This window comes from Dipodomys ordii, unplaced genomic scaffold (assembly GCF_000151885.1).
Source record: "Dipodomys ordii isolate 6190 unplaced genomic scaffold, Dord_2.0 Scaffold126, whole genome shotgun sequence".
NCBI classification, from domain to species: domain Eukaryota; kingdom Metazoa; phylum Chordata; class Mammalia; order Rodentia; family Heteromyidae; genus Dipodomys; species Dipodomys ordii.
In genome coordinates, this window is record NW_012267342.1 from 1194455 (window position 1) to 1216012 (window position 21558).

Sequence of the window (21558 nt, forward strand, 5' to 3'; positions counted from 1 at the left end):
ATATATATATATTCTTGATCAGGGTGGTAGAATTCCCATTTTCACCATCACCAGGTAATTACCTTCCACAGAAAGAAATAAAACTGTTGGTTTACATATTAAAAATTGAGCTGGAGTTTTGTGAACTTTTTTTTTGTAAAGATCTTGTACAGAAGGGGGCTGGGAAGGTGGCTCTGTGGTAGAGTGCTTGCCTTGCATGCATGAGGCCCTGAATTCAATGCCTCAGCAACACATAAGCAGAAAAAAAAAGGCAGAAGTGGTGCTGTGACTCAACTGGTAGAGCACTAGCCTTGAGCTGAAGATCTGAGGGCCCAAAGTTCAGTCCCCACAACTGGTCAAACAAAGAAACAAAATGATACTATAGAGAGAGGTTACAGTTACATGAGTAAGGTAATGAGTATATTTCCACTTAAGCATTGTTACCCCTTCCTTTGTTTTCCCCCAGGATCCATTCCTTCCCCACCTCCCCAATTCCTCCTTTCCCCACCACCAAGTTCTAAAGTTTGTTTTTAACATAGTGTCTTGTACATCTCATTTTTACAATGGGTCAGGCTATGTCCTTGTTTCAACATTTTGTTATTTCCCTTCCCTTCCCCAAATTAGAAAATCGTATATATACGATGCAGGGTACGAGAATCAAATACAGTGAAAACAGTAGTTATACTATGGGGAAAAACATACAAAAGGAACAGAAGAAATCACATAGTATATTATAAGCATATTAAAAACAATAGCACAAAGATAAAACCTCTTGTGTCTCTATCTTCCGGTTCATTTTGCTTAACACCATCTTATATGGTCATATGTGCTTAGCTTTTGATCTTTTCTACTTGTCTGGTAAAATTATCCTAGACATATTCTAGTTAATGCAAATCAGGGAAAACATAGGTTGTATGTCGTATGTTTTGGGGCGCCTGGCTTACTTAACTTATTATGATTTTTTTCCAAGTCTTTCCATGTCCTAACAAATGGGACAGTGTCATTTTTTCTGCTGGAGGCATAGAATTCCATTGTACATATATACCAAATTTTCTTGATGTACTCATTTACTGAGAGGTATCTGGGTTGGTTCCACATCTTAGCTATGGAGAATAATGCTGTGATATAGTTGTGCTGGTAGCATTAGTATTGCCTTGTTTGTGATCATTTGGGTAAATGCCAAAAAATGGGATTGCTGAGTCATAGGGAACCTCTACATGGAATCTTTTGAGGAATCTCCATGCTGCTTTCTAAAGTGGTTGAACAAGTTTACATTCCCACCAACAATGCAGTAGGGTTCCCTTTTGACCACATCTTCTCCAACATCTGTTGTTATTAGAGTTCTTGATTATAGCCATTCTAACTGGAGTGAGGTGGAATCTCAATGTTGTTTTAATTTGCATTGCTTTTATGGATAGAGTAGTCGAGCATTTCTTCATGTGTCTATTGGCCATTCTTACTTCCTCTTCTGAGAAGTCTCTCTTTAAATCTTTATCCTACTGATTTTTTTCACTTAAATAATATTTTTATTTACTTGTAACAATGTTATAGAAAAGAAACATAAGACACTGGGCATTGGTGGGAATGAGAAAACTATGTTATTGTATCCCAGGTGTTGATTAAGAAAAGGAGAAAAAGGAGGAAAAGAAACATATTTATGTAGAATTTTCCTCACATTATTTTTTTTCTTTAAATTTTAAATATATATTTTTATTGTAAAAATACTGTACAAAGGGGTTACAGTTACATGAGCAAGCTAATGAGTCCATTTCCAATAGATTTAACTCATTTATTAATTGGTGTTTTTTTCTTTGAGGATTTGTTGTTGAAGGATTTAATTTTTTGAGTTCTAAGTATACTTTAGATATGAGACACTTGTCCATTGTATGGCTAGTGAAGATTTTCTCCCAGTCCATGGGCTTTCTATTGATCTCTCTAGTCATCTCCTTTGTTATGCAGAAGCTCTGCAGTTTCATGCAATACCAATTGTCCAAACTTTCTTCTCCTATTCCTTCCTGTTATGTTTTCAGGGTGTCTGCTCTGACTTCGAGGTCTTTGATCCATATGGAATTGATTCTGGTGCAGGGCGATATATAAGGATCTAGTTTTAGTTTTCTACAGTGTTTAACAAAAGTTGTCACCATCATTTACTGAAGAGGCTGTTTTTCTTCCATTCTAATATTTTGGCTCCCCTATCGAAGATTAAGTGGCTATCGGTCTGTGGGTTCATTTCTGGGTGTTCAGTCCTATTCCATTGGTCCTTAGGTCTCTCCTTGTGCCAGTACTAAGCAGTTTTGATTACTATGGCTTTGCAATAGAGTCTGAAATTTAGTATTCATAATCCAGCAATGTTCTTTCCGTTAAGGATCATTTTTGTTATTCGGGGTCTTTTATTGTTCCATATGAATTATTTGATTGCTTCTTCTATTTCATTGGAGAATGAGGTTGGGCTATTGATAGATATCACATTAAATTTGTAGATTGCCTGACTCCCTATTTATTTTGATTAATACATATTAACAGCAGTATCTTTCTCATACAGCATATCTTTCAAAAATAATGTCAGTTTAATATTATGCTTGATTCCAAAATTACAGTCTTGCCAATCAGTTCTCAGGTGTGCCAGGTAAGTTTGTGTGTGTGTGTGTGTGTGTGTGTGTGTGTGTGTGTGTGAATGTGCACGCACATGTACATGCCAGCCCTAGACCTAGGTTTAAAAAAAATTGATTGCATTGTAATGATACTATACAGAAGGGTTACAGTTACATGAGTGAGGTAATGAGTACCTTTCTTGTCCAGCATTGTTACTTCCTCCTTTGTTTTTCTCCCACTACCCCTTCCCTCTCCCACCTCCTGGGCTGGCAGCTGTCCCTGAGCTTTTTTGTGCTCAAGGCTAGCTCTCTGCCACTTGAGCCACAACTCCTCTTTCAACTTCTTTTCTGGTTCACTGAAGATAAGGGTCTCATGGACTTTTTGCCTGTGCTAGCCTCCAACCCAGGTCTAAGGGTCTCAGCTTCCTGAGTAGCTAGGATCACAGGGATGAGCCACTAATACCTGGCTTCAAGGAATGTTCTTAAGGCATATTTTAATTTCATTTAAAAATCCTTCAGGGCTAGGGAGGTGACTCAGGGGTAGAGTGCTTGCCTTGCATGCATGAGGCCCTGGGTTCGATTCCTCAGCACCACATAAGCAGAAAAAGCCAGAAGTGGTGCTTTAATTAAAGTGGTATAGCACTAGCCTTGAGCTGAAGTGCTGAGGGACAGCTCCCAGGCCCAGAGTTCAGAGCCCACTACTGACACACACACAAAAAATCTTTCAGTTGGGATTTAGTAACTCACACCTTATCTCAAAATAACAACCCACAAATTGTGAGTAGACCTGTGGCCCAACCCAGTAATAATGTACACACAATAATTCTTCATAAAATTGCATTAATATTTCCATGTTCAATTTTACTGCTCACAAGGAAAAAATCAAATAATATAATTATTTGCTTAGACCTCTTTCAGTTCAAATAACTCGTAGTTATAAAGGAAAAACTGTTTTATCTGCTTCAGAAAATATATACATTACCATACCATAGCAAATATCAGACCATGAATAGATTTAGGCTTGTAAAATCATAGATATTTAAAAGTGTTATGGTTTGAAGGTCAACTTGTCTGTCTTACTGTAAAAGAATGGTAAAGAAATGAATAAAAATTAGAAAGAATTAATTCTTCAAAAAACTTTTTACAAATCAAAACCCTGCAGTTTCATACTGAGAACAAAAGAAGCATATTAAACACCAAAGTTTATCAAGACAAATTAGGTCCCAGTTTCAAATTTTCTTTAATCTTTTGCATCTGAACATTTTTTTTGCCTCATGCTGTTTTCCCTAGTTAAATGTTAAAATGAATTCTAGCCAATACCATTGACTTCCTCCCTTAAAAATATTGAGACACATAATAAAAAATTAATTACTTCCCCTAATTTCCGTGTGATTCTTTAAAAAGATGTAAAATTCATTTAAAGTAAGTGGTGACTTTGTCTTTGAAGATCACGACAATTAACATGGATCAAAGCTTAGGTTCTGTAACGATGATAGCTTATTAGCATAATGAAATTAACTTAGAGACAAGAATCTTTAATAGGTACAACAAAAACGCTTTAATAATACTTGAAGAAAATTATGTATTTTCTAGAAGTACAACAGTTTCAGATTTTCTATCCAATTAATACGTTGTTAATTAACTCCTTTTCCAAACAATGCACACTTTAAGCTAACATCTGCCCATTGGAATAGTTCATCTATTGTGCTTCATTTTGGGAGAAGGATAAAATGGTTTTGTCATAATACTTTGCATTTTTTATCATTAGGAAAATTCAAGTTTACCCTTGGACACTATGGATCTAATATTTTATTTTTAAAAATAAAGACTTAATTTCATACCTTTGGAAGAAAAGTAACAGTTTCATATTGTAATTAAACTGTAGTCAAACTTCAAGTAATCAATATCTCAAGAACACTTTTTGGATTATTTTAGGTGTCTATAAAATTTGATTCATTATTTAAACTAAAAATGAAAAACCTTTATAGGTTACTAATATTATTAATTTATTGTACACTTTGGGAACCATTTCAATTTGAGAAAATTTTTGTTTTATTTTCAGCAAAAAATTACAACTGTTACACTTTCATCTAAGTGCTATAGAATAAATGTATCTTGTCATTTTAAACATTCAATAAAGCAATGTTATTGACCATTCATATTTATTGGTTATTTCAGGCACTATGAATCCCCATATTAAAAAGGGAAGGGGTTGTATTATGTTTTTGTTATTGATGGTGTTTTCTTGTTCCAGTTAAATAGTTTCCTTTTTGTCTATATAGAAAAATGAGCACTCTAACCAAATCTTCTTTTTACTGCTGACATGATTGATCGTGACTTCCGAACAAAAATAAAGCAAAGACAAAACACAAGCAAAAAAAAATCATTTCCCCTAATTACCCAACAGAAGATGATTTTATTGGAATTTAACAGAGACTAAGTTGTTAGCTCAGTGACAGAGAGCTTACCTATCTTGAGTAAGGTCTCAGGCTTACTTCCCAGCAACACACACACACACACACACACACACACACACACACATACACAAATAAAGTCAAATGAAGAAATAAAATTGAACGAAAACAACAACAACAAAATAGTTTCCTAGCTAGGAGCAGGTGGCTCACACCTGTAATCCTAGCTACTCGGAAGGCAGAAATCTGAAGTTTGTGGTTCGAAGCCATGCCAGGCAAGAAAGTCCTTGTGACTCTTATTTCCAATAAAGTATTCAGAAAAATCTGGAACTGGTGCAGTGGCTCAAGTGGTAGAGCACTACCCTTGAGCACAAAGAGGCTCAGGAACAGTACCTAAGTCTAAAGTTCAAGCCCTAGAGTCACTCCATCCCCACCCCCCAAAAGAAAGTCTTCTTGACACCAGTTTCACTTCCATAAATCTTTTTTTTTGTATTTTTCTAGTTCATATATGCTGATAATATGCTTTCCAGATGTTTTGTTTTCCAGGTCTAGAAATGTATTTTGCTGGCTTTCATTTGGGATAGAGGAGGAGAAAAACAAGAGTGACATAATGGGATCCATCAAGGTCCATTGTATGCACATACCAACCTTTCAAGGTAAAATGCTATTGTGAAACAAATTAACACTAATAAAAAGTGAAATTATAAATTGCAAATGAACCCTAATAAATATCCAACAATCCTTTTAAAAAGCATCTTGGCTCTAAAACTATAGTAATACTAAAGTTTTAGGGAATTTCCATAGCTCTTCATACTCCTTTCTTGACTGCCAGTCTTTCACCAGTAACTCTAATTGCCAAACCTTACTGGAAGCCCAATGTATAGGGGTCTGAGAAATGTACTTTGCAAGATTTAGTTACTTAAGTAGAAGAACAGGAGAAAGGAACAAAGTAGATGTAAGAAAGCTTAGCACAATTAGTGATTCTTAAGAACCACCAATAGGACAGAATTATTCAAGTAGCATCTTTAGGGACTTTCTAACCATATAGTTAAGATTTTGAAGCCTTCCTACCATTCATTGTGATTCTCAATATTCCAGAAAGTCATTCTGAAATGCTTATATCACTCTTTCCATTTTCCATCCTTAACTTTTTTGTTAGGCTAAATAATGTAACCTTTAGTTTATACCAGACCAATGCTAGCATTTCCTTCTAGTGATAAATACATGTCTTCTACCTACTTACAACTAACCTCTTATAGTCAAAATTGTTTTAATCTTCTTTGAATCACTAGACCTTACACAGTGCCTCTGCTTAAGATGCTTGTAATCTCTTGTCACAGTACAACTATCAGCATAGGTTTTTTTTTATTCTTTTGAAATTAGACTAATTCTTACTGTCCTTTAAATATATGGATTATGTTTATAATCCTCTGTGATTTAGGAAGCATTTTGGGCTCCTGTTGGGCTCTTTCTGATATATTTCAGTGTAATTATTTTTTGTGCTGTGATATTTAATGTCCTGTGAAGGATTTTAATATGTGATACACAAGAACAATATTCTTAGTGGTTCTTAATTATGAGTCACTCAGGAGATCACATAGTAGGGCATCAATAACATTTGTTGACTTAGTGAATAGTGAGTGGCCACATTAGATAAAAGTTTTTTTGTTTTTTTTTTTTGGTCATGGGGCTTGAACTCTGGACCAGAGAGTTATCCCTCAGTTCTTCACCTCAAAGATAGTGCTCTACCACTTGAGCCACAATGCTACTTCCAACTTTCTGAGTGGTTTATTAGAGATGAGTCTCATGGACTTTACTGCTCTGGCTGTCTTTGAACTGTGATCCTCAGATCTCATTCTCCTGAGTAGCTAGGATTACAAGCATGAGCCACCAGCACCTGGCAACATATTCTTTTTATGTATTCCATAACTATAAAAAAACTGAAGGAAATTTATTTTGTTATTGTAAGTAGTTTTTCTTTAATGCACTTTCAAACAGTAATTTAAAAATAGTTGCATCTAAATAAAAATTTTAGCCCATCTCTATTCCATTGAGCCTACTCTTAATGTTGTCCTTTGCTTAACAAGTGCCATTCCTCTTTAATTTCTAGGAAATTTCATAGGTGTGCTCTGAATTTTAATTTAACTGCATGATTCTGTTCTGTTAACATTGTTGTTCTTCTTTGTGTTCAGAATAATCCATATTTAATGCTTAAGTTTCATTGTCACATTTTTTTTCTTTTTAATGTTTTTACTGTTATTACAAAAGTGATATACACAGGGGCTACAGTTGCATAAGTCAGATAAAGGGTACATTTCTTTTATGACAATGTCACCCCTTCCCCCCTTCCCTTCCACTTCTTCACTTCCATCCCCACCCACAAGTTGTATAGATCATTTTCAACATAGTGTCTACTGAGTACCATTTCTGCATTTGTTCACTCTTGGTCCACTATTTCAGTGTCTCCCATTACATTCCCAAAGTCATATAAACAAACAAACTTTTCAAAAAGAGAGAAAACAAACAGCAAAAGAGAAAAAAATGTTTTCATTTCAATAAATACTATTTTGTACGATCGGATGCACATAGGCATTATGCTTTTCTGTTCCTCTCCTAAGAGTAACAAATGTTTTTTTCTTTCTTGCTTGTTTCGAACATATTTATAAGATATTTCTTTGTTGCTTTGTATGTCCATCCCCCATGGTATAACCCCTGTTTTCACTGTATTTGATGTTGGTATAATTTGTGGAGGGGAAGGGGAAAAACAAATTGTTTAAATAGGGATACAGGTGGACCCATTGCACCAATGAGATGTACAAGTTGTTATGTTGAAAATGAGCTTTACAACTTTGGCGCGGGGCGGGGCGGGGGGCGGGTGGGCAGGGGCTGGGGGGTAGAAATGAGATTGGATGTTAAGGGGAAACAAAGGAAGAGGCAACAATGCTTGATAAGAAATGCACTCATTACCTTGCCCATGTAATTGTAAGCCCTCTGTACGGTATTTTCACAATTAAAAAAAAAAAAGAATGCCCTACTTTAGTCTCCTGTGTGTGAGTGCTTAGAGACCTGTATAATTTATTATGTCCCAGAATTTTAGCTCTAGCTCCCCATGTTAGAGAAAACATGTCCATTTGTCTCTCTGAGCTTGGCTTAGCTCACTTAAAATTATCTGTCCCAGCTAGGCACTGGTGGCTCACACCTGTAATCCTAGCTAATCAGGAAGCTGAGATCTAAGAATCATGGTTTGAAAGCCAGCAGGTAAATCTGTGAGACTCTTATTTGCAATAAACCATCAGGAAACTGGAAGTGGCGCTGTGGCTCAAGTGATAGAGCTCTAGCCTTGAGCTGAAGAGCTGAAAGACAGTGCCCAGGCCCAGAGTTCAAGCCCCATGACCGGAAAAATAATTTATCTGTTCTAGGTTCATCCATTTCCCTGCAAATGTATTGTCATTTTTTCCTAATATCATGCATTTGAGTAAGTGTTGACTGTTGATAATTTAGCAGGATACTGTTTTATACTTATTTTTCCCATCCAGTGCAAAAAGATACTTGTTCTGGATATTTACCTTTCTCTACTAGCAGAAATAAAATCCCTAAGGAACAAGTAAAATCAAGTAAAACAAAGGAAGGAAGGAAAGAAGGAGGGAAGGAAGGAAGGAAGGAAGGAAGGAAGGAAGGAAGGAAGGAAGGAAGGAAGGAAGGAAAAACATAAAAAAAGTGAGGTGGAGTAGGAGAAAGCCCCAAAAGTATTGTGTCTTTCATTTTGAAATTATTTATCACATTTAACCATGACAATCTTCTTAAACAGCATCTTTAACTCTGTTATTATTTCTCAGAAATTAAAGTCAAAATCCTTCGTTAGATATATAATGAAATGTTTAAGGGGAGATGATGAATAAACTAAGGACAAGGTAACCATTTGTATAGTGTAATAACTTACTTGCTAATTATGTCTAGAATTTTTATATATCTCTGAATTTAATTAGGTAATGTTATGTTTTAAAATTTGAATGTCTATTGTATGTATGTATGTATATTTCCTGTCTTTAGCTACTTTTGTTTTACTGAAACATTAGGTTCATAAAATGAAATGTATTGCCCTTGTGTATGGACTTGCCAAATGAAATAATTTAAATTTGGCTATTTGCATTTCAGTATTTTGGTCTTTTTTTTTTTTTTTTGGTCTGTCATGGAGCTTAAACTCTGGGCTTGTGTGCTCTTCAGCTCAAGGCTAGGGCCCTACAGCTTGAGCCACAGTGCCACTTCTGGTTTTCTAGTGGTTTATTGGAGATGAGTCTCACAAACTTTCCTTCCCCGGCCTGGCTTTGAAGCGTGATTCTCAGATCTCAGCCTCCTGAGTAGCTAGGATTACAGGTGTGAGCCACCAGCACCCAGCTGTATTTCTGTTTTTTAAAGTTATAAATTTATTATTTTAAGTTATTTAAGTACTATGTTCTGTATTTGGTAAATTGTTATAATTTTTGTTAATTGTTATAATTTTTATGATTTTTTTAAAGTTGTTTCATTTCATCAGAATTGTCCAGGTCATTTTAGGTGTTTATAATGCTCTCAGTTGTTTTTTTTTAGTATCTAAAAATTTACAATGATATCTCTTACTTATTGATTTTGCAATTTAGTACATTCATGTCTTAAGTTATTTGGTAAATTTTATTGATCTTTACAGAGAGCAAGGTTTTGCTTAATTATTTTTCTTTTCAATTTGATTGATTTCTCCTCTAATTGATCATTTTCTCCTCCCTTTTTCAAGTTTCTTTTTCTCTTCTTATTCTAGATGGTTAGGGTTGAAGTGGATTGAGTTGGTTTGAATTTTTTTTTAATTTTTTATTGTGAAAATACCATACAGAGGAGTTATATGAACTCACTGGTGATAAAGATTTCCCTCTCAACTCTGCATTAGCTATGTCAAACAAGTTTTGTTATATTTGATTTTTACTCCCATTCAGCTGATAGAGGTTCTTTGGGGTTTTTTTTTCCTTCCTTGGAACATTCTCTTTCCTTCATACCTTGTTTAGAAGTCATTTGCTTAGCTTCTTTTATGAATATTTTTATTATCTTTAGGTAGTTGTACAAATGAGTTGCAATTCAATAATGCAGTTTATTAATGCAATGCATCTTGATCAATGTCACTCTTTCAACATTCTTACCCACCTCTCCCAACCTGCCTTTTCCCTATGTATTTATGCATTTTTTGACTTTTAACAAAGTGTTTTATCTGTACAATGCATATTTGTCTGTATCATAACTTCAACATCTTCACCTCCCTTTGATTCACCACTTCCTTTATATTTCTCAATTCTGTGGTATATACCATAATTTTTCCTACATTCTCCCTCTTCACTCTTCATTCTCTCCCCTTCTCCCCTTGATTTCTCCCCCCTACTCTCTTGCAGGTACCCATTTCCTGATACTTATTTTGTTGGGCTTTGACTTAGACAAAGAAAGACTAGATATGTGGAATTTCATCATATTTAAATGTTTCTGCATGGCAGAAGTTTCTGTAGAGCTAACTGAAGTTTCTCCATTGCTAACAAGCTAAATAGAAAGTCCACAAATGGGAGAAGATTTTTCAAAGCTATACATCAGACAAGGGCTTAATATTCAAAACATACTTATAGATAAAAAGTTAAACCCTCAAAAATTAAACCTTCAAAGAATAAACAACCTGATTAATAAGTGGGCTACTCACTCATTTAAGGAAATACTTGTCAGAAGAAGCAAAAAGTGGCCAATAGACACATGATGAAATGTTTACCATCTCTGGACATGAAGGAAATTCAAATAAAAAAAAACATTGAAATTATACTTCATCCCAATTAAAATGGCCAGTATCAAGAAAACTAACAATAACACATGCTGGTGTGGATGTGGCCAAAAGGGGAATCTTTTGCACTCCAAAAGAGAACTCTTTTACACTGTTGGTGGGAAGGTTTACGTATTCAACCACTCTGGTAAGCAGTATAGCGGTTCCTCAAAAAACTAAACATGGAGCTAACTTATAACCTAGCAATCCCACTCCTGCTCATTTATCCAATTGATCAAACCAGGCCACACACATTGAGGCTATCAGCACAACCAGGTCTGTTGGAGCATTATGTACCATAGCCACATATGGAATCAGCCCAGGTGCCCCTCAATTGAGGAATGGATATATACACAATGATACTACTCATCCATCAGAAAGAATGATATTGTACCATTCATAATGAAATTGTAAAACCTGGAAAAAAATCATATTAAACAAAGTAAGTTAGACCAAGAGAAACAGCTCTAATGGTTTCCTTCATTTGTTGTAGCTAGAATGTGCTTATAAATTTATGAGTAAACACACTAGACAGAAAACAAGGGGTTACAAATGAATCATCTATTTAGCTTACAGGTATTTGCCAATTTTCCTGTTATTTTTGTTGTTCTTGTTCTTTTTTTAAATACATTTTAATTGTAAAAATACTGTACAGAGGGGTTGCAGTTACATGAACAAGGTAATGAATACATTTCCTATCAAACATTATTACCCCTTTCTTTGTTTTTTCCCTACCATCCCTTCCCTCCCACCTCCACAACTACACTCCTCCCACCTAAATTGTAAAGTTCATTTCTCAACATAGTGTCTTGTGCATCTCATCATTCCAATATTTAAGCATTTTTTCCCTTCCCCTCCACAAATTAGAGAAGTATATATATACAAGTTGTAGGGAACAGACATCAAATACAGTGAAAAATAGGGTTTATACCTTGGGGTAGGAACATACAAAGAAACAAAAAAAACACATGGTACATTATAAATAAGTTAGAAACAATAGCAAGGAAGAAAAAACACTTGTGTTCCTAACTTGGGGTTTATTTCGCATAACATCATCTTATCTGGTCATATGTAGTGAAGTAAGCCAGGCCCAAAGAAACATAAGTCCCATGGTTTCTCTTATTTGCAATAACTAGTATATGTCTGGGACAAGCAGAAAAGGTCAAAAGCTATGCTCTTGTTCTTGACCTCTAATTAATTTCAAGTTGACCAGAAGATACATTAAATTAAATTAATTATATAATTTCAATTACTTCAAGTTTTTTGAAGAATTTTTTTTATGTTCCAGGACATGGTATAAATTTCAGTTCTGACCTCTTCCCCCTATAACTTCAGGACTGAAATCAAATGAACAATAGATCATGATATCTCTGATTATATATGCTTAGTATACTTTCTTTTTAAAAAAATGGATAATATTTATTGTCTATTCAATTTAGCTGATTTTTAAAACTACATCTTCCATTCTACTAATTGAGTCCATCCACTGCATTTTTATTTCTTTATTGCTTAATTGTTTGTTTGTTTTATTCCTTTGGGATAGTCTCACTCTGTAGTCTGAGCTAGCCTCATACTCATTTCCCTTCTGCCTCAACCTGCTTAATGCTCGGACTACAGGAATGTCCCACATTGTTCAGCTACTCATTGAGCATGAATTTTATTTTTTTAAGCTTTAAATTTTCCATTATTTTCTTTCTATTTGCATATTCTGGAATTTCCTCTTTCTTTCCTAACTTTTTATTACTTCAAACGTATTTTATTATTTCAAAAGTATTTGCATTTGCTCAGTGAATCATTTTGATAATGCCTGCTCTAAAGTTTTTGTCAAATAGTTTTAATATCTCTTTCATCTTGGTGTTATTACCCATGATGGTTTTTTGCTTAAGTATATATTGAAACTTTCCCAAATTATCATATGACTAGTTAATCACAGATGCTATGATATTATAAAACATGGGATCTTATTTGAATATCCAGTTTTAACTGGATTCTTCTCATGTTATTCCAACAAGGTAATAAGTGTCCCACTGCATTACTTCTAGTTTGGGAAAATGGCCTAGATTCCCCCACACAGCTAATCAGTAATAAACAGTCTCCCATTAAAGATAATTGCCTAGACCCAAGATTAGGTGATTATATATATGAATTCTTACTTTCAAAGAAGGAAAATTAATACCAGTACTTCTTCAGCTATTCCAAAAAATAATATTCCAAATAATATTGGAAAGAATTCTTTCAAACTAATTTTCTGATGCAAGCAGATAAACAACAACAAATCTATGTGTTAAAAAAATGGAGGGGGTGTGTGTTGTGGCAGTACTTGAGCTTAAATTCAGAGATTTGCACTCTTATTTGGCATTTTTGTTCATGGTAAACACTGTACGACTGAATCAAGAGCTCCAGTCTTGTGTGTGTGTGTGTGTGTGTGTGTGTGTGTGTGTGTTAATTTCAGATAAGAGTCCCATGGATTTGTCTGTCTGGATAGCTTCAGTCATCCTCAAATCTCACCTCCTGACTAGCTAGGATCATAGGTATGAGCCACAGGTGCCTGGATTATATATGTATATATATATATATATATATATATATTTATACATGTATAATATTTATATTTATATTTTTATCAGTCATGGGGCTTGAACTCTGGGCCTGGCACTATACCTCAGCACTTCAACTCAAGGCTAGTACTCTACCACTTGAGCCACAGTGCCACTTCCGGCTTTTTTCTGCTTATGTGGTACTGAAGAATCAAACCCCGGGCCTCATGCATTCAAGGCAAGCACTCTATCATTGAGCCACATTCCCAGCCCTAGAGACTATTCTTGATGAACTTAGATGCAAAAATTTTAATGTAAAATACTAACAAATCAAATTCAATAACACACTGACTATAACCATGATCAGTCATATTCATCCCAGGGATGGAAAAATGATTGAACACATAAAAATACAAAATTGCCATCAACCATATCAATAGACTTACCTATCTCAATTGGTAAAATGCAACATGACTTCATGATAGAAACCTTGAACATATTAGATACAGAACAAAATGTGTCAGCAAAAATAGAAATCTTAAATATTTTGTATGCTAAACCAACAGCTGTTATCTTATTGAATGGATAAAAGATGAGAGCTTTCTTTCTTTATTTTTTTGGTCCATCACAAGGATTAAACACAGGGTCTCACACTTGTTAAGCAATCAGTCTACCTCTTGAATCAAGCAATCAGTCTTTTGTTTTTCTTCTTTTAATGTTTTATTCATTTTTAATCAGATAACGTCTCCTGCTAACATTTCCCTGGTTGGCCTCAGACTATGATCCTCCTCCTACCTCTACATCTAAATTGCTAGTATTACAAGTATACAAGCATGCATGACCCCACTTGCCTGGAAACTTCCTTTCTACTCTCTAAAACAAACAAAGGCATATACTTTCACCAATTTTTTAATTGAAAAATGGAAGTAGAAAGCATAGCTAGAGTGGTCAGAAAAGAAAGAGAAATAAAAGACACTTAGCTGGGAAAGAGGAAATGCAGCTGATACAGCCCTTCCTCGAGACTTCACAAAGATGATTGAAACCATGAAATGAATGCAGAAAAGTTGTAAGCTACAAAACAAAAACATACAAATCAGTCGCAATATTAAACTCAAGAGCAAATTCAATCAAAGGAATGAAACATCTCTACAGTGTAAACTTTAAAATGTTTATGAAAAAATTAAAAATGATTAAAAAAATTGGAAAAACATGCCCAAAGAAAAAAATCAATATTGTTAAAATGCACTTGCTATCCTAAACTATAAATGATATCCATACCAAAAAACCTAAGATATTCTTTGCAGAATATGACAAAAGAGTTCTAAAATCTGTATGACCCTCCCTCACAAATCAAGTAGTCAAAGCAATGTTGATTTAAAAGAGCAAAGTTGGAGAAAGGGTGGAGGCTGCTGAAAATAATTTTGGCAGTGGGAAAGTTGAGGCAGGAGGATGACCAGAATGATACACGGACTAAGATATATAACAAAACTTTGTCTCAAAACTAAACAAGAAGACATCAATCAAAGGCAGAAACAAAAAGCAGAAGTGATACAAGAATAAAGCAGGAGATATTACACTACCTGACTTTAAAACAATCTATGAAACTGTAGTAATCCAAACAGCATGGCATTATGTATGGCATACTCAGGAGTGGATTATAATGGTGTAACTCCTTTGAACAATTCATTGGCAGTTTAACAAAATGAATACCAGAAAACCAAAATATTTTTGTCTGAGGAGGATGAGGCTTAAAAGAAATGAGAGCAGATGAATGGAGAGAGTAATTGTGGGCAAAAAAATCATAATACCCCAAGGTGCATATATGAGGTGAAGAATGATAGAAAAGATGACACTGAGAAACATGCACTATACTTATAAACTGTAATGTTGAATTAAAATCCCTTTGTACAACTGCCTGAAACAAAAAATAAAGTGATGTAGTTAATTTAAAAAGTAAAAGATATACACAGACCAGGAAAAGAGAAAATCTACAATAAACCCATATATGTACAGTCAAACTGATTTTTCAACAAATGTATTGAAGACACAAAATAAAGAAAGGAAAATCTTTTCAACAAATATTGTTCAGAGATTGAATTCCCACTGTCAGATGAATGGAAGTACACTCTTCTCTCTTACCAGGAAAAATCAACAATAGTTTTTTTTTTCATTTTTCAAAATTTTATTGTAAAGATGCTGTACAGAGGGGTTACATTTACACAAGTAAGGCAAGGAGTACATTACTTGTCAATCATTGCTACCCTTCCCTTTCTTGTTGTTCCACTATCCCTTCCCTTCCCCACCTCCCACACTCCTCCCCACCCCACCCCATCCCTTCCCTCACATCCCACCCCCCCAAATTGTAAAATTCCTTTCTAATACACTGTCCTGTAGGTATCTTTGTTGCAATTGGTCATCATGTGTCCTTGTTTCAGCATTTTGTTATTCCCCTTCCCCATTCCCTCCCCAGATTAGACATATGTATATACAAGATACAGGGTACGAAAATCAAGTACAGTGACAGTGGGAGATATGCCATAGAGGAAAGAACATACAAAGGAAACAACAACAACAACAAAAATAAAATCACACAGTACATTTAAAACAATAACAATGAAGACAGACATCTTGTATCCATATCATGGTGTTCATTTCTCTTAGTATCATCTTATATGGTCATTTGTACATGGACTTTGAGCTTTTCAACTCATCTGACAAGATTATCCTATTTGTATATTAATTAATGGTGGGACTGCATTACTTCACTTAATATGACTTTTTCCAAGTTTTTCCATTTCTGAACAAACGAGGTGGTGTCAATCTTTCCGATGGAAACAAAGAATTCCATAAAACCGTAGAATTTTCCTGATCCACCCATCTACTGAGGGGCATCAGGGTTGGTTCCAAATCTTAGCTATGGTGAATAATGCTGTGATAAGCATAGTTGTGCTGGTAGCTTTAGTCTGGCCTAGTTTGTGATCATTTGGGAAAATGCCCAGAAGTGGGATTGCTGGGTCATAGGGGAGCTCTATGTGGAGTCTTTTGAGGAACCTCCATCTTCTTTCCAGAGTGGTTGGACAAGTTTACACTCCTACCAACAATACACTATAGAGTTCTCTTTTGACCAAATCCCTTCCAGCATGTGTCATTATTAGATTTCTTGATTCTAACCATTCTAAGAGGGGTGAGGTAGAATCTCAATGTTGTTTTGATTTGCATTTCTTTTATGGCCAAAGTTGAGCATTTCTTCATGTGTCTATTAGCCATTCTTATTTCCTCTTCAGAGAAGTCTCTCTTTAAGTCTTTAGCCCACTTGTTGATGGATTTGTTTTGAGAGGATTTAACTTTTTGAAGTCTAAGTATATTAGATATGAGACCCTTGTCTGTTGTATGGCTAGTGAAGATTTTCTCCTAGTCTGTGGGTTTTCTATTGGTATTACTAGGTATGTCCTTTGCCATGCAGAAGCTCTGCAATTTCATGCAATCTCATTTGTCCAACCTTTCTTTGATTTGTTGTGTTTCTGGGTCTCTATTAAGAAAATTTTGGCCTATGCCAAGGAGCCCTAGAGTTTCTCCTATTCATTCATGTAATGTTTCAGGGTGTCTGCTTTGACTTTGAGGTCTTTGATCCACTTGGATTTGATTCTGGTGCAGGGTAATATATAAAGATATAGCTTTAGTTTTCTACAGGTGTTTAACCAATTCTGCCAGCACCATTTACTGAAGACACTATCTTTCTTCCATTCTATTTTTTTAGCTCCCTTATCAAAGATTATGTGCCTGTTGGTCTGTGGGTTCATTTCTGGGTTTTCAATTCTATTCCATTGGTCCTGAAATCTGTTCTTGTGCCAATACCAAGCTGTTTTGATTACTATGGCTTTGTAGTCGAGTTTGAAGTCTGGTATTGTTATTCTTCTTTTTTTCTGCTAAGGATCGTTTTTGCTATTCAGGGTCTTTTATTGTTCCATATGAAGTTTTGGATTGCTTCTTCTATTCATTGAAGAATGAGATTGGGATATTCATGAGTATTACATTGAATTTGTAGGTAGCCTTTGACAGTATTGCCATTTTCATGATATTAATCCTCCAAATCCAGGAGCTTGGGAGGATTTCCCACTTCCTTAGTTCTGCATCTGTCTTCTGGTGCAAACTGCCTGAATTTTTTCTTGCTAGGCAGAATCTCTGTACTATTACAGCTCACTTGGTGTGATTTTCCCATAGTGAATTACTCCTTCAACTGAGAAAGCTGGTTTCTCGGAGAGAGCTCACATGTAGCCCAGCTACATCTCCACCATCTTCCTCCAGTCTCCTTAAATTTTTAAATGTGAGAAAGTATCAGAGGAAAAACGCAAGTGAATTGATTCCAGTCATTTGAAAAGCCAGATTCTCTTTTATTTCCTTTTCTCTTCTTTCTTTCCTTTTCTTCTTTTTTCTTATAAGATTATTTCTTTGTTGCTTTATATGTCCCTTCCCCACAGTATAATCCCTGCTTTTACTGTATTTGATGTCGGTATAATTTGTGGAGGGGAAGGGGGAAAACAAATCCTTTAAATAGGGATACAGGTGGACCCATTGCAACAATGAGATGTACAAGTCGTTATGTCGAAAACGATCTTTATAACTTTGGTGCGGGGAGGGGGGAGTGGGGAGGATTAGGTGGGGGGAAATGGGGAGAGAGAATGGGAAGGGATGAGAAGGGGAAACAAAGGAGGAAGCTACAATGCTTGATAAGAAATGTACTCATTATCTTGCCCATGTAATTGTAACCCTCTGTACAGTATTTTCACAATAAAAAAAGACTCTAAAACACAGAAAACCAAACAATTGTAGACAAATGAGATTACAAAGCAAAAAACTGTCCTCACAGCAAAGGAAGCTGTTAACAGAATGAAGAGATGATCCACAGAATAGGCAAAAATGTGAAATATTCATCTAAGAAGTGGTTAACCTCAAACATATATTCAGAACTCAAAAATAGAAAATAAAAAAACCTAGTTGTAAAATGTGCCATATACCTAAATAGACATTTCTTTAAAAAGACATAAATTTCTACTAGATATGTTTTAAAAGTTCAAGATCACGAAGCATCATGGATTTACTAATCCAAATCACACAACGCTATCACCTCACTGGAAATAATGCTGGCTCTTACCAAGAACACTGAAGGAAGTGAAGTGAATGAAGTATTTGAAGTATTCATAATAGTCTTCTTTCCTGTAGAAGAAGAAAACCTTTGTCAATAATGGGAAATAGTAAGGATGTTTCTCAAAAACTTAAAACTAGAACTAAAATATGATGTAGTAATTCCAACCTAGGTGTACATGAAAACAGTCTGTTAAGAAACATGCATTCCCCATGATCATATACTATTCTCCACGGCTGCCAGGAAATGAAAAAAAAAAAGAATTGTCCACCAAATGTTGAATGGATGGTTTTTTAAATGTGGTACATATATATACACAGTGGAGTATTATTCAGTCACAAAAGTGGAATGAAAAATCTGCCCTGTGTGGCAACTTGGATGGAGCTAGAAATTATCATGGTAATAATAAGCCATGCACAGAAAGACATGCATTGCTTATACATGGATCTAAAAGAAAATGAAAGTATAATGGGAGTTATCAGAAATGGGAAGACTAAGAAGTGGAAGTGATACAAAAAAAGTTGATAATGAGCACTGAATTACCTTTATATAGGATTAAAATGTTCTGCTATCCTATTGCACAGTTCTGCAAGTATTTATACTTACAATGTATTCTATAATTGAAAAAGTTGGAAAGGATTTTGATATTTTTCACATTCAAGAAATTATAAATGTCTAAGGAGATGAATATATCTAGTTTAAAGATTTCACTGTCTATACATGTGTCAGAAGATCACACATGACCTAATAACTATGTATAACTTTGTACTTCTATGTGTCAGTCAAAGCCCTACTTTTGAAAAAAAATAAGAAAAATAAAAACCACTTCGTAAAATGTGTACTGTCCTGTTATCAATCTAATAGATAATCTTTCAGAAGCATATTTCAGAATTAACTTGCCAAAGTCAATATTAAAAATAATAAAACTAAAATATTCAAACGTTTAAAAATGTAAAAATCAAATAATACCATTTGCTGTTTGCCTTAATATTTCAGACAAGCCAAAATTGTTGAGTACAATTTTCTTTAAAAATATTTCTTAAGCTAAATATCAAACAAAAGGAGCATAATGCCCAGCAGATTGGATGACCTGATAACCTATCATATGTCAAATGGCGTGTGATTATGGAAGACAAACAAATGGACAACTTTATGGTTTGCCCATAACAGCACCTGGAGTTTACACCAGCATTCCCTCAGCGGAGTCCCCATTGATAGCTATAGAAACAAATTAATTATCACTTTGTTTTTAATCTTAGTTGTCACTAGCAATGCCTCCACCTTCTGGCTTAGCATCTCCATATTAACTTACAAGCATGAAACAAGGACTTAATCAGGGGATGTTTGGGGATTTACTTTCAGCAGCTGAGATAATGGAGGTGAGGTAAGAGCAAACATTTGGTGGTGTGGGGCAGTAATTAGGTTCAGACAGAAGGTATGGAACTGCAATGCTAGCTAAATCTGTTCATAGCTGGTGTCTCAACTGAATTACTGAAGAAAATTTATACCACAGAATTGAGACAGGCTGGAGGTCTTGCAGGAAACAAGCGGCCTGGTCCAGAAAATTATCATTTCTTTTGTGTTTTGTTTTTCCTCCTTGTAATTTTTTCTTTTAACTATTTCATTCCTCTGCTAAAAAGCCATTTTTAAGAGATGTATGCAACTCAAGAAAGACTTAACTACAGTCACTCTTCTAAATATCATGAATGATCTCAGGCTGAAGATGAGCTATTATTACTCACTTATAAAAATATGCAAAATATAAACTGAAGGAAAGAAGGCTGAGTTGAGAGGAAGATGAGTCCTAACTCTTCTGGAATTCAGTTGGATGATTTAAGCATGCAAGTATCTGGCACTTCCATTTCCACATCTGAAAAACAATGTCAGTATTCATTTTGCATGTCTCAAAGTGTGCTCATAAGTCAATTATGTCTTATTAACATTTTATAATTGGAACTTTTAAACTGAAATATCTTCTCCTTTAGTAAAAATGACTGTCAATATTTACTTTTTATGGATGTAATTGGTAAGCCTACCTGCCTCTGTGTTGTATAAGTGAAAAGAATTGAGCTCTAGACCCACGACTCTTCATATGATAACCCATCAGCCTGTCCGTAGTGTAAATGTATTCATTCCACCTAGGCCTGCTGAGTCTGAACTTCAGAGTTGGGATTTCTTTACTCAGGGGTCAGTTGTTTGCTGGGTTGCACTGGAGTTTCATTTCAAAGGGTCTAACAAAAGGAAATGTTTCTGTGTGTTTCTTTATCAAAGTCTTGGTTATGCCCAGGCTAATCTCTACATCCTACGTAGATGGGATTGCAAGTGCATCACCCACACTCCAGCAGTCACTGTGGACACAGAATTGGGAGCAAATTCACAAGACTTGAACTAGAAGTCAAGGATGTGAACCTCAACTGGAGGAATTACGTGAAGTTGTGCATTTATCTTAGTAGGATACTCAGAGATAACACCAGGAGAATATGAGAGGAGAAGTGAGTGCTGCATCCAGACAAGGGTATAGCACACCTGAAATTCTAACAGCTACCCACAGTTCACACATATCCTGACTTCCCTCTCCCTAACAGAAAAATGTTTTATTTCCTTCTTCAAAGAGCTCCTGGGTAAACTTCCTCAAGTACAAGTAGTACCTCTTGTAACTTTAACTTCCCATATTCTGGGAAAATCAAGAATGATGACTGCAAAAATGTTGACTTTCCTGACTATAATCACTCACTGCTTGAGAACACACAGTGGTGATGGTCATTATTGCTGTGGGTGAATGTCCTTAACATTTCCCTTCTCATCTTGAGTTATCTTCATCTTCTCCCAATGTTTAACCTTAGTTCCAATTCTTGTGAAGTCATTCCAAATGAGTCTATTAGGAATTCTCCGCAAATCTTGCCAGGTCTTTCCAGAGGTTTGACAGTCACACATTTTTAATTGCTGCTTCAGTTTTCCCCCATTGTTATGCTATTATTTCTCCTGGACTTCACTTTGGGTGTTGTTTTTAGTTTTCTTATTTGTATGTTCATTTTGTTTATGCAGAGTCAAAGTCAAACCTTGTATATCAAGA